This window comes from Dendrobates tinctorius, unplaced genomic scaffold (assembly GCF_039654945.1).
Source record: "Dendrobates tinctorius isolate UK_male_01 unplaced genomic scaffold, ASM3965494v1 ptg000105l, whole genome shotgun sequence".
Lineage (NCBI taxonomy): Eukaryota > Metazoa > Chordata > Amphibia > Anura > Dendrobatidae > Dendrobates > Dendrobates tinctorius.
In genome coordinates, this window is record NW_027361773.1 from 2,239,693 (window position 1) to 2,253,134 (window position 13,442).

The 13,442-nt window shown below is 45.5% G+C and overlaps 1 long non-coding RNA gene across 3 annotated transcripts in view; it reads left to right on the top strand.

Annotated features, from left to right (window-relative positions):
• The first annotated feature begins 244 nt into the window (after positions 1–244).
• LOC141100482 (uncharacterized) overlaps positions 245–13,442 on the top strand; it is a 102,350-nt gene continuing 89,152 nt past the window's right edge. For all 3 annotated transcript variants that reach the window (XR_012234703.1, XR_012234704.1, XR_012234705.1), the window contains exon 1: positions 245–350. This is a non-coding gene — a long non-coding RNA (uncharacterized lncRNA). The remainder of the gene's footprint in view (positions 351–13,442) is intronic.

Genomic DNA, 13,442 nt, shown 5'->3' on the forward strand with positions numbered 1-13,442 from the left:
ACATCTTTACTGAACGGCAAGAGTCCTCTTTTTACTATATTTCTAAAGTAACTCCACTTTTTTTTACAATAGTATATTCAAATGTGGAATTACAATATACACATATATTTCAGAAGAGACATTTTATGTTACTTGTAAAGAATAGAAGTTTTCACAGCTTTTTAACAGCTCTCTTCAGTTTGAAAAGACGTCTTATAATGGAGTCCTTTACTAAACTGCAGTTCACACTTCTGTCTTCTAGAGAATGAAGAAACTGCAATATTGTTTCTATTACATTTGATACGTGTTTTTCCCATGTGAATACGAGTCTTCAACATCGAAACTGTGGATCCACCGGATAAAAGATATAAGTATGGGAAAAATCTGAAAAGTCATTCACTGCCAATTATTGTGTGTCTCTCTCGCAACCTCTCATAGTCCAACATTTTCTTCAGATTCTTATTCAAACATAAAAAAATTATTTTTATGAAAAATACATGAATTTTTTAAATGAATTGAGCAAGGTCATCCATAGAAAGCTAATGCTTTTGAATGGTAATATTACAATATATACACTAATGACGTGACCCACGCAATTGTATGGGCTACAGCATCCAATATGGGTTCTCCAGGATATATAAATGCTTTTTGACAGTATCAGAATGTAAAAAGATGAACATTTTATTATATATGATGTCTCAGTGCAACTTCATTCACTTAAGGTGGACATACACATTAGATTAAAGTTGTCGGGATCTTCCAATTTTAATGGCTGACCATCAATGAGCATTTCATCACGACCAATCCTTTTGATACACACAATTGACACAGAAGCAGAAATGTCTAGCAACAAATTGCTTGCCTCTCACCATTCCAAACACATGCATATTCAGTAGATCAGAGTGTGCATGTCTGTGGAGGACTATGGAGAAACAGAGAAGAATGCCTATTGGTTGATTGAGCAATTGGAAGACAGCTACACCTCTTAAACTAGAACAACATGGGAAGGGAAGCAAAAGACCAGAAAAAGCCATACACCTGACAAATGCTATTGAGAACTCTGCTATTAGAAGTGGAAAGGAAGAACAAAGACGAAAGAATCTAATTAATAAAAATATTGGAGAAAGAGAAACCAATCACAAACTAAAATGTTTCTATACTAATGCACAAAGCATGGGCAACAAACAAGGAGAATTGGAACTACTAACACAGGAAAAGAAATATGATGTCATTGGAATCACTGAAACTTGGTGGGACAATACACATGATTGGAATACAAGACTAGAAGGATACAACTTATTTGCAAGAAACAGACTTGATAAACGAGGAGGGGGTGTCGCATTGTATGTTAGAAACGCGTATGTCTGCACAGAGATTGAAGCTTCAGAGACTGGGAGTTCTGTGGAAACTGTTTGGGTAAGAATACAAGGACAGAACAATGGAAAGGACACCATTGTAGGCATTTACTACAGGCCGCCTGTGCAAGCCGAAGATATGGATGAACTCTTTATGCATCAAATGGCCAAGTTCTCCAAAAAATATGACATAGTTGTCATGGGAGATTTCAACTATCCAGACATTTGTTGGGAATCTCTCTCAGGCAAAAATAACAGGTCAAGGAAATTCTTATCCTCTCTTGCTGACAACTTTATCTTCCAAAAGGTAAGGGAGAAAACAAGGGGAACTGCTACCTTGGATCTAATCCTTATAAACAGGGAGGAAATGGTTGAGGAGGTAAAAGTGGCTGGGACCCTAGGAGGTAGCGTCCATGCTATTTTAGAATTTTGGATAACTAGAGGCGGAAGACCTGTGAAGACTCAGACGTCAAGGTTAGATTTCAGAAAGGCAGATTTTAAGGGATTCAGAAAGAGAATTGGAGGGATCCAATGGCTGGATATCCTTAAAGACAAAAATGTCCAGGAAGGATGGGAAATCTTGAAAAATGAAATTCTCAAAGCACAGTTGTTAACAATTCCGAAAAGAGGGAAGAATAGGAAGCATTTAAGGAAACCAGGATGGATGAACACAGAACTTAAGCACATGCTAAAAAGGAAGAAAAAAATGTTTATAAAATGGAAAGAGGGAGGCATATCTAAAGAAGAATATAATGCTGTCTGCAGAACCTGCAGGGCACAAATCAGATTATCTAAAGCTGAAAATGAATTGAGGCTTGCAAGAGATGTCAAAATAATAAAGGATTTTGGGGATATGTCAAAAGTAAAAGAAAAGTCAAAGATGCTATAGGATTTTTACAGGATGAAAATGATGAAATGGTAAGACAGGATGTTGAGAAGGCTGAACTTTTAAATTCCTATTTTGCATCTGTTTTCTCTCAGAAAGGAAATGTAACATCAACTGTTATTCACTGTCCTATTAAGGGAATAGAAGAATCCAGGATATCTATAAACAGAAAGATAGTGATGAAACACTTAGCTAACCTAAATGAATTCAAGTGTCCAGGTCCAGATGAATTACACCCCAGAGTACTGAAGGAGATAGCAGAAGAAATTTTTGAACCCCTCTCCATAATCTTTGAAAATTCTTGGAGAACAGGAGAAGTGCCAGAAGACTGGAGAAGAGCAAATGTTGTTCCTATCTTCAAAAAGGGGAAGAAGGTGGACCCAGGCAACTATAGGCCGGTGAGTCTGACTTCTATACCAGGAAAGATCTTTGAACAAATTATTAAACAACATGTATGTCAATACCTAGATAAGAATGAAGTGATTAAACAGAGTCAGCATGGGTTTGTAACTAATAAGTCATGTCAGACTAACTTAATTTCCTTCTATGACGGTATCACTGATTGGGTGGATCAAGGAAATGCTGTAGATATAGTATATCTTGACTTCAGCAAAGCATCTGACAAAGTCTCTCATACAATCCTTATTGAAAAAATGACTAAGTATGGAATGGACAAGGCAACTGTTAGGTGGATTCATAACTGGCTGAGTGATCGGACCCAAAGAGTGGTCTTAAATGGCTGCACATCCAGTTGGAAGAATGTCTCAAGTGGGGTACCACAGGGCTCTGTCCTGGGCCCTGTATTGTTCAACATCTTTATCAACGATTTAGATGAAGGAATTGAGGGTAAACTGATTAAATTTGCTGATGACACAAAGCTAGGAGGGATAGCTAATACTAGAGAAGAGAGAGAGGATTCAAAAAGATTTAAATAAACTGGAGAAGTGGGCAGCAACTAACAGAATGGTTTTTAACAGGGAGAAATGCAAAGTACTACATCTGGGCAATAAAAATGAAAAAAGCATGTATAGAATGGGAGGAATAGGGCTAAGTGACAGCACATGTGAAAAAGACTTGGGTATACTAATAGATCACAGACTGAATATGAGTCAACAGTGTGATGCAGCAGCAAAAAAGGCAAATGCAATTCTAGGATGTATTAACAGAAGCATACAGTCTAGATCACGTGAAGTCATTATTTCCCTCTACTCCTCTTTGGTCAGACCTCATCTGGAATATTGTGTCCAGTTTTGGGCACCACATTTTAAAAAAGACATCAACAAACTGGAGCAGGTTCAGAAAAGAGCGACCATAATGGTGACCGGTCTGCAAACCCTGTCTTATGAGGAAAGGTTGCAGGATTTGGGAATGTTTAGTTTGCAAAAGAGAAGACTGAGAGGAGACTTAATAGCTGTCTAAAAATATCTAAAGGGCTGCCACATTGTAGAAGGATCAACTTTATTCTCATTTGCACAAGGAAAGACTAGAAGCAATGGGATGAAACTGAATGGGAGGAGACACAGATTAGATATTAGAAAAAACTTTTTGACAGTTAGAGTGATCAATGAGTGGAACAGGCTGCCACGAGAAGTGGTGAGTTCTACTTCAATGGAAGTCTTCAAACAGAGGCTGGACAGACATCTGACTGGGATGATTTAGCGAATCCTGCTTTGAGCAGGGGTTGGACCAGATGGCCCAGGAGGTCCCTTCCAACTCTACGATTCTATGATTCTATGATACACTATGTAGACAAAAGTAATCTGACGCACCTCTTAATTTTTGAGTTCTGCTTTTTTATTCAGTCCCATTGCTACAAATGTAAAAAAAAAAACACCTAGCCATGCTGCCAATCTTTACAAACAATTTTAAGAGCATGGGTAATTCTAAGGCGCTCATGAAAATTGAGAATTTTATTGTGGAACAATGCCACTAACAAGTCAGTTTGTGAAATTTCTTCCCTCCTAAATATTCAATGATCAGCTGTGAGTGATATTACCACAGCAACTCATCCACAAAATGGCAGATCATGTAAAGTTAAAGCTCTGCTGACTGAGAATGGTGCACTGGAAGCCGGGTGGCATCAGCTGTCATGGCCAATCAACTGCATGCAAGCCTTACATCACAAGCATAATACCAAACATCAGATGGAGTGGATAAAGCATTCAGCCACTGGATTCTGGAGAAGTGGAAACACTTTCTATGGAGTGAACAATCCCACTTCTCTATCTGGCAGTTTAATATGAATGACAGAACATTAGTCCTGACAGCACTTTGCCAACTGTTAGGGACAGCGGAACGCACTAAATATAAATAATAGGAAGTGCGTTCGCCGCCCAGGGTCCACCGTGCAGTAGGTGTAACAACCGCTGCTGAGTAATGGCAGACTCGCTATATGGCGGTATACTGCGCTCTGGTTAAACGTCAGCCGAGGTGCGCAGAGCGGACTCTGTTAAACTCACAGATGCGCTAAAGCATAAATGCCGAGCCTGTTAGCTTCACAGGTCTCAGTTGGCATGCACACACGGTATATGGTCACAGGACACGGCCTAAGACAGAGGTCAGTGTCCGTCTTGACCTACCGCGCGTGCGGCGTCGCTACCGCGGACGCCAGTAAGTGCTGCTAACTGCAGCGCGGCAGTAACTACTGCCGCTATACGACAGTGCCGTGAGGCTTCACACTATCGGACGCTAGTGTAGCGATGCGGTATGCACTGTGGCGTATGGCTTGCCACGGACTGGCGCTTACTATAACTCTAATTCCCTATCCACATGCGTAATATCAGAGGGAAGGGGTTTCATAATGAGTCAGTCACCAGAATCATAAATCCGTCACCATTCACACATAGCAAGTATAGCCTATGCTAGCATATGGCCGAGCGGCCATGCGGGCCTTTTATAGCCATGCGTTTCCGGGACCTTCCAGACCTCTGAAATGGGCCAATCAGATCAGGACAAGGACCTGAGCACGTGACCCCCGATCTCCACTGGGAGATCGTCTCGTGGGCATGCCCAGTAGCGCGGCAAGAGGACTTAGCCTCTGGAGTGGTTTCCTGCAAAACAGACTGCACTACCATTGCTGGTCCAGAGGTGGCAGCAACATCCAGACCCAGAGAGTTGGTCCGAGCAGGGCGCCTGGATCGCCAAGATTTCTGTGCAGGTCCCTGAGTGGTCGGAAAGGAATGGGAGACCGCTGGATGTATGGCTCTGGATTCCTGCTGTGCAGCTGCAGGAACCCGACACCTTACATTACCCCCTCCTAGGGCCCCCCCTCTGAGCCTCACTACGCTCGAAGGCCACGATCAGAAGCAGAGCGTGGATGTTCTCCACTGGCTCCCAGGTCCGGGCCTCTGGACCATGACCCTTCCAGTCCACCAAATAAAACTTTTTGCCACGCACAATCCTGCGTCCCACAATGGCGTTAACCTCAAACTCGTCCGAAGACAAGTCTGATGACCTGGCAGATGACTCAGAGAACCAGGCCATGTGAACAGGTTTTTGAAGGGACACATGGAAAACGTCAGAAAAGGCTAAATGTGGAGGAAGAGCCAGGCGGTAGACCACTGAGCTGATTCGCTCAAGAACCTTAAAAGGTCCGATGTATCGTGGTGCGAACTTGGGGGACTCAGCCCGCAGCTTGATGTTTCGAGCAGAGAGCCACACCAAGTCGCTGGGGGAAAAGGTTGGAGCAGGTCGCCGATGTGTGTCGGCGGATGCCCTCATTCTTTCTTTAGATGCACGAATAGCATCCTGAGTGTGATCCCAAATGTCACGAGCCTCCCAGTCTGCCACCATGGAGTCAGCGGAGGACACTGGCATCGGGACAGGGACGCATGGATGTTGGCCGTAATTTAGAAGGAACGGCATTTGACCCATGGAATCAGCCACTGCATTATTCAGGGCAAATTCAGCCCATGGTAGCAAGTAGGCCCAGTCATCCTGCCTGGCAGAGTTGAAATGCCGCAGGTACGTGACCAAGGTTTGGTTGAGTCTCTCAACCAAGCCGTTCATCTCGGGGTGGTAAGCGGAAGACAGGTTTAGCTCAATGCTGAGTAGGCTGCAGAGCTCCCTCCAAAACTGGGACACGAACTTCGGACCTCAATCACTAACAATTTTGTCTGGCATGCCATGCAGATGGAATACATGTTTTATGAACAGTGTGGCAAGACCACGAGCGGAAGGCAACCGTGCGAGTGGCACCAGATGCACCATTTTAGAAAAATGGTCAGTGACCACCCAGATGACCGCACTGCCACCAGACTTGGGCTGGCCAACCACAAAATCCATGCCAACCATCTCCCAAGGTCTATCCGCCACCGGCAGAGGGTGCAATAACCCAGCCAGCCTCTGTCTAGAGGACCTGTTTCGTGCATGAGACGCATGCTTGTATGTATTCCTTAGTGTCTCGAGCCATGTGCGGCCACCAATATGACCTAGCCAGGAGTTCTGTGGTCCGCTTATTGCCAAAGTGACCACCCACCCTGGACGTGTGTGCCCAGGCGAGAACCTCCGGCCGTAGCTGAGGAGGCACAAAGGTCTTGCCCGGTGGCACTGACTCGAGAGCAACTGGAGCCATGGTCGTAAAGCTCTCCAAAGGGAGAATTAGCCGTGGCTCAGCCTCCCCTTCCTCCGCTGAGACTACCGAGTGCAGGAGAGCATCCGCACGGACGTTCTTCTCTCCAGAGAGATAGTGCAAGGTGAAGCGGAAGCGGGAGAAGAAGAGCGACCACCTAGCTTGACGAGAGTTCAAGCGTTGGGCCGTTTGTAAATAGACCAGATTTTTATGGTCTGTACACACCTGCAATGGGAACCGGGCTCCCTCCAGGAGATGTCTCCACTCAGAAAAGGCCAACTTCATTGCTAGCAGCTCCCTGTCCCCGATGGAGTAATTCTTCTCCGCCGGTGAGAAGGTCTTAGAGAAGAAGAAGCAGGGATGCTTCCGACCTTGAGCATCCTTCTGGAACATAGACACAAAAACAGAACACAGTATGACAAACGTGCATAAATACTCTGCTGTAAAACATATGTAACTGTAAGTAGCAAGTGCTAGTAAAAGATGTTAACAAAACCAGGGTATTTTGTTGATACGTTTTTTTGCAAAAAAATGTACGCTAAGCCACTCCGCCGCATCAAGGCATACCCTTCTCGGAGCAGTCCTATCTAATATATTTAAAAACCTGAACATGTGAATAATACCTTCATGAGCAGGGTTCAGAAAGGTGCTGCCCGGTATGGGCTCGCTGGGCAAAATGGCTTTTTATGCATGCCCCAAAGGAGAGAGGCGGGGATCTCCCAAAGCTTGCATAAGCAAGAAATCACTGGATTCAGAACACATGACACATGCACAAAAACTGAACGGGTCATAAGACCCTGTTCACACCACCCAAGAACTAAGACACAAAAACAGAACACAGTATGACAAACGTGCATAAATACTCTGCTGTAAAACATATGTAACTGTAAGTAGCAAGTGCTAGTAAAAGATGTTAACAAAACCAGGGTATTTTGTTGATACGTTTTTTTGCAAAAAAATGTACGCTAAGCCACTCCGCTGCGTCAAGGCATACCCTTCTCGGAGCAGTCCTATCTAATATATTTAAAAACCTGAACATGTGAATAATACCTTCATGAGCAGGGTTCAGAAAGGTGCTGCCCGGTATGGGCTCGCTGGGCAAAATGGCTTTTTATGCATGCCCCAAAGGAGAGAGGCGGGGATCTCCCAAAGCTTGCATAAGCAAGAAATCACTGGATTCAGAACACATGACACATGCACAAAAACTGAACAGGTCATAAGACCCTGTTCACACCACCCAAGAACTAAGACACAAAAACAGAACACAGTATGACAAACGTGCATAAATACTCTGCTGTAAAACATATGTAACTGTAAGTAGCAAGTGCTAGTAAAAGATGTTAACAAAACCAGGGTATTTTGTTGATACTTTTTTTGCAAAAAAATGTACGCTAAGCCACTCCGCCGCGTCAAGGCATACCCTTCTCGGAGCAGTCCTATCTAATATATTTAAAAACCTGAACATGTGAATAATACCTTCATGAGCAGGGTTCAGAAAGGTGCTGCCCGGTATGGGCTCGCTGGGCAAAATGGCTTTTTATGCATGCCCCAAAGGAGAGAGGCGGGGATCTCCCAAAGCTTGCATAAGCAAGAAATCACTGGATTCAGAACACATGACACATGTACAAAAACTGAACGGGTCATAAGACCCTGTTCACACCACCCAAGAACTAAGACACAAAAACAGAACACAGTATGACAAACGTGCATAAATACTCTGCTGTAAAACATATGTAACTGTAAGTAGCAAGTGCTAGTAAAAGATGTTAACAAAACCAGGGTATTTTGTTGATACGTTTTTTTGCAAAAAAATGTACGCTAAGCCACTCCGCCGCGTCAAGGCATACCCTTCTCGGAGCAGTCCTATCTAATATATTTAAAAACCTGAACATGTGAATAATACCTTCATGAGCAGGGTTCAGAAAGGTGCTGCCCGGTATGGGCTCGCTGGGCAAAATGGCTTTTTATGCATGCCCCAAAGGAGAGAGGCGGGGATCTCCCAAAGCTTGCATAAGCAAGAAATCACTGGATTCAGAACACATGACACATGCACAAAAACTGAACGGGTCATAAGACCCTGTTCACACCACCCAAGAACTAAGACACAAAAACAGAACACAGTATGACAAACGTGCATAAATACTCTGCTGTAAAACATATGTAACTCTAAGTAGCAAGTGCTAGTAAAAGATGTTAACAAAACCAGGGTATTTTGTTGATACGTTTTTTTGCAAAAAAATGTACGCTAAGCCACTCCGCCGCGTCAAGGCATGCCCTTCTCGGAGCAGTCCTATCTAATATATTTAAAAACCTGAACATGTGAATAATACCTTCATGAGCAGGGTTCAGAAAGGTGCTGCCCGGTATGGGCTCGCTGGGCAAAATGGCTTTTTATGCATGCCCCAAAGGAGAGAGGCGGGGATCTCCCAAAGCTTGCATAAGCAAGAAATCACTGGATTCAGAACACATGACACATGCACAAAAACTGAACGGGTCATAAGACCCTGTTCACACCACCCAAGAACTAAGACACAAAAACAGAACACAGTATGACAAACGTGCATAAATACTCTGCTGTAAAACATATGTAACTGTAAGTAGCAAGTGCTAGTAAAAGATGTTAACAAAACCAGGGTATTTTGTTGATACGTTTTTTTTGCAAAAAAATGTACGCTAAGCCACTCCGCCGCGTCAAGGCATACCCTTCTCGGAGCAGTCCTATCTAATATATTTTTGTGCATGTGTCATGTGTTCTGAATCCACTGATTTCTTGCTTATGCAAGCTTTGGGAGATCCCCGCCTCTCTCCTTTGGGGCATGCATAAAAAGCCATTTTGCCCAGCGAGCCCATACCGGGCAGCACCTTTCTGAACCCTGCTCATGAAGGTATTATTCACATGTTCAGGTTTTTAAATATATTAGATAGGACTGCTCCGAGAAGGGTATGCCTTGACGCGGCGGAGTGGCTTAGCGTACATTTTTTTGCAAAAAAACGTATCAACAAAATACCCTGGTTTTGTTAACATCTTTTACTAGCACTTGCTACTTACAGTTACATATGTTTTACAGCAGAGTATTTATGCACATTTGTCATACTGTGTTCTGTTTTTGTGTCTTAGTTCTTGGGTGGTGTGAACAGGGTCTTATGACCTGTTCAGTTTTTGTGCATGTGTCATGTGTTCTGAATCCAGTGATTTCTTGCTTATGCAAGCTTTGGGAGATCCCCGCCTCTCCTCCTTTGGGGCATGCATAAAAAGCCATTTTGCCCAGCGAGCCCATACCGGGCAGCACCTTTCTGAACCCTGCTCATGAAGGTATTATTCACATGTTCAGGTTTTTAAATATATTAGATAGGACTGCTCCGAGAAGGGTATGCCTTGACGCGGCGGAATGGCTTAGCGTACATTTTTTTGCAAAAAAACGTATCAACAAAATACCCTGGTTTTGTTAACATCTTTTACTAGCACTTGCTACTTACAGTTACATATGTTTTACAGCAGAGTATTTATGCACGTTTGTCATACTGTGTTCTGTTTTTGTGTCTTAGTTCTTGGGTGGTGTGAACAGGGTCTTATGACCTGTTCAGTTTTTGTGCATGTGTCATGTGTTCTGAATCCAGTGATTTCTTGCTTATGCAAGCTTTGGGAGATCCCCGCCTCTCTCCTTTGGGGCATGCATAAAAAGCCATTTTGCCCAGCGAGCCCATACCGGGCAGCACCTTTCTGAACCCTGCTCATGAAGGTATTATTCACATGTTCAGGTTTTTAAATATATTAGATAGGACTGCTCCGAGAAGGGTATGCCTTGACGCGGCGGAGTGGCTTAGCGTACATTTTTTTGCAAAAAAACGTATCAACAAAATACCCTGGTTTTGTTAACATCTTTTACTAGCACTTGCTACTTACAGTTACATATGTTTTACAGCAGAGTATTTATGCACGTTTGTCATACTGTGTTCTGTTTTTGTGTCTTAGTTCTTGGGTGGTGTGAACAGGGTCTTATGACCCGTTCAGTTTTTGTGCATGTGTCATGTGTTCTGAATCCTTCTGGAACATGACTGCTCCTGCACCGACGGAAGAGGCATCCACCTCCAGGATAAACGGTTTATCCACATCGGGACGATGTAAGATGGGAGCGCCAGCAAAATGGGATTTTAGAGACGAGAAGGCCTTGGAGACCTGTTCAGACCAAGCGTTAGGATTAGCTCCTTTCTTTGTGAGAACAACCAAAGGAGCCACCAGTGTGGAAAAGTGAGGTATGAACTGGCGGTAATAGTTGACGAACCCTAGGAAGCGCTGCACCGCTTTGAGTGACTGTGGTTCCTGCCAGTCCATTACCACTTGCAGTTTGGCCGGATCCATAGCCAACCCCTGGGCCGAGATGATGTAGCCCAGGAATGGCAAGGACTCCTGCTCAAACTCCCACTTCTCCAGCTTGGCGAATAGAGAGTTCGCCCGCAGACGGTCGAAGACCCTGCAGACGTCTCTCCGGTGGGAGGTCAAATCTGGCAAGAAGATGAGGATGTCATCCAGAGAGACCACCACAGAGGTGGAGAGCATATCGCGGAAGAAGACGTCATTGATGAAATCCTGGAAGACAGCAGGCGCATTGCAAAGGCCAAAGGGCATGACCAGATATTCGCAGTGGCCATCCCTGGTATTAAAGGCTGTCTTCCACTCGTCTCCTTCACGAAAGCGGATCAGGTTGTACGCCCCCCGTAGATCTAATTTCGTAAAGATTCGGGCCCCTCGCAACCTGTCAAATAGCTCAGAGATCAACGGGAGAGGGAATTTGTTTTTAACTGTTATGGTGTTGAGACCTCTGTAGTCAATGCAGGGACGTAAGTCTCCACTCTTCTTCTGCACGAAGAAGAATCCTGCACCAGCCGGCGACACTGACTTTCTGATAAAACCTCTAGCCATGTTCTCCCGGATATATTGAGACATAGCCTCTGTCTCAGGGAGTGACAGCGGATACACACAGCCTCTAGGAGGTTCCGTGCCTGGCAGAAGATCTATCGGGCAATTGTAAGGACGGTGCGGCGTGAGCGTCTCCGCAGATTTTTCAGAGAAGACCTCCGTGTAATGATGGTAAGGTTTAGGAAGCGCGGAGAGATCCGCGGGCACTTCAGTGGATGCTACCTGAACACTGCCCCTCAGGCACCTTCCCTCACAGTCCTTGCTCCAACCCAGTATATTCCCCGAAGCCCAATCAATATGAGGGAAGTGACAACGGAGCCAGGGAACCCCAAGAAGCACCTGGTCGATGCCATCTGGTAAAATGAACAAGGACAGAATCTCACGATGAGATGGTGAGATTGAGAGACCGAGTGGGGCTGTCTGGTGGGTCACCTGAGATGTTAAAGGTGCACCATTAACCACCCTGATGGTCAGAGGCTGGGGCAGTAACACCAGTGGAATAGCGTGTTTCTGGGCGAAGGTCGAGGACATAAAGTTCCCCTCAGCCCCAGAATCCACGGTAACCTCTACCTCCCAGGTGGAGGCCCCACTATCTAATGTCCCTTGGAATACCGGTTTGGGAGAAAAGGGTCTCGTATTTGTCTGACCACCACCTACGACCATTGGACGTGATCATTTTTCTGACCACAGAGAACACGTGCTAGCCGAGTGACCAAACTGCCGGCACTGGTAACAACATGCAGAGCTTTGCACCGGACGTGGCTTGGTGCCGGCGCGAGACACCTCCATAGGTTCGGAGGATGTAAGCACCTGAGCGGGAGATCTTAGCGGCTCGGTGAAGGTGGGAGCCAAGTTAACCCTTCATCTGGATTGCGCACGTTCCAGCCCGCGCTCCATATACCGGAGATCAATGCGGGTGGAGATGGCAATCACTTCCTCCAGACTTGTGGGAACTCTCTGGTTGCTAGAGCATCTTTGACATACTCTGCTAACCCTCTCCAAAACACAGGGATGAGTGCTTTATAGGGCCACTCTAGTTTGGAAGCCAATGTCCGGAATCGGACGGCATAATGGCTGACCGAGAGAGACCCCTGTGTTAGGGCCAATAATTGGAGAGAGGTGTCGTACGTGATCCGTGGTCCCAAAAATACCTGCTTCAGAGCCGCGAGGAACTGAGCAGCCCCCTGAACCATGGGATCATCACGCTCCCACAATGGCGTAGCCCACTCTAATGCCCTGCCAGATAAAAGAGAAGCAATAAATCTCACCTTAGCCGGCTCTGTAGGGAACCGTGCAGCCAGTAACTCAAGCTGGATAGAGCACTGACTCACGAATCCCCTACAGGTGGCGCTGTCACCCGAAAACTTGTCAGGGAGCGGGAGGCGAGATATTGTCGGCATAGGCGTGAGTGTGGGCACGTGTGAGACAGCCTCTGCGACTGCCTGAGCAGCGGCTAGCGTAGCATTCGCAGCTGAGGTGGAGCTCTCAATAGCCTCCAACCTGCTCTCCAGCTGCCGAATGTACCGCTGCAGCTGCTGCAGGTCCGCCATTACTAGCCAGACCCTGGCGCTAGTATAATGTTAGGGACGGCGGAACGCGCAAAATATAAATAATAGGAAGTGCATTCGTCGCCCGGGGTCCACCGTGCAGTAGGTGTAACAACCGCTGCTGAGTAATGGCAGACTCGCTATATGGCGGTATACTGCGCTCGGGTTAAACGTCACCCGAGGTGCG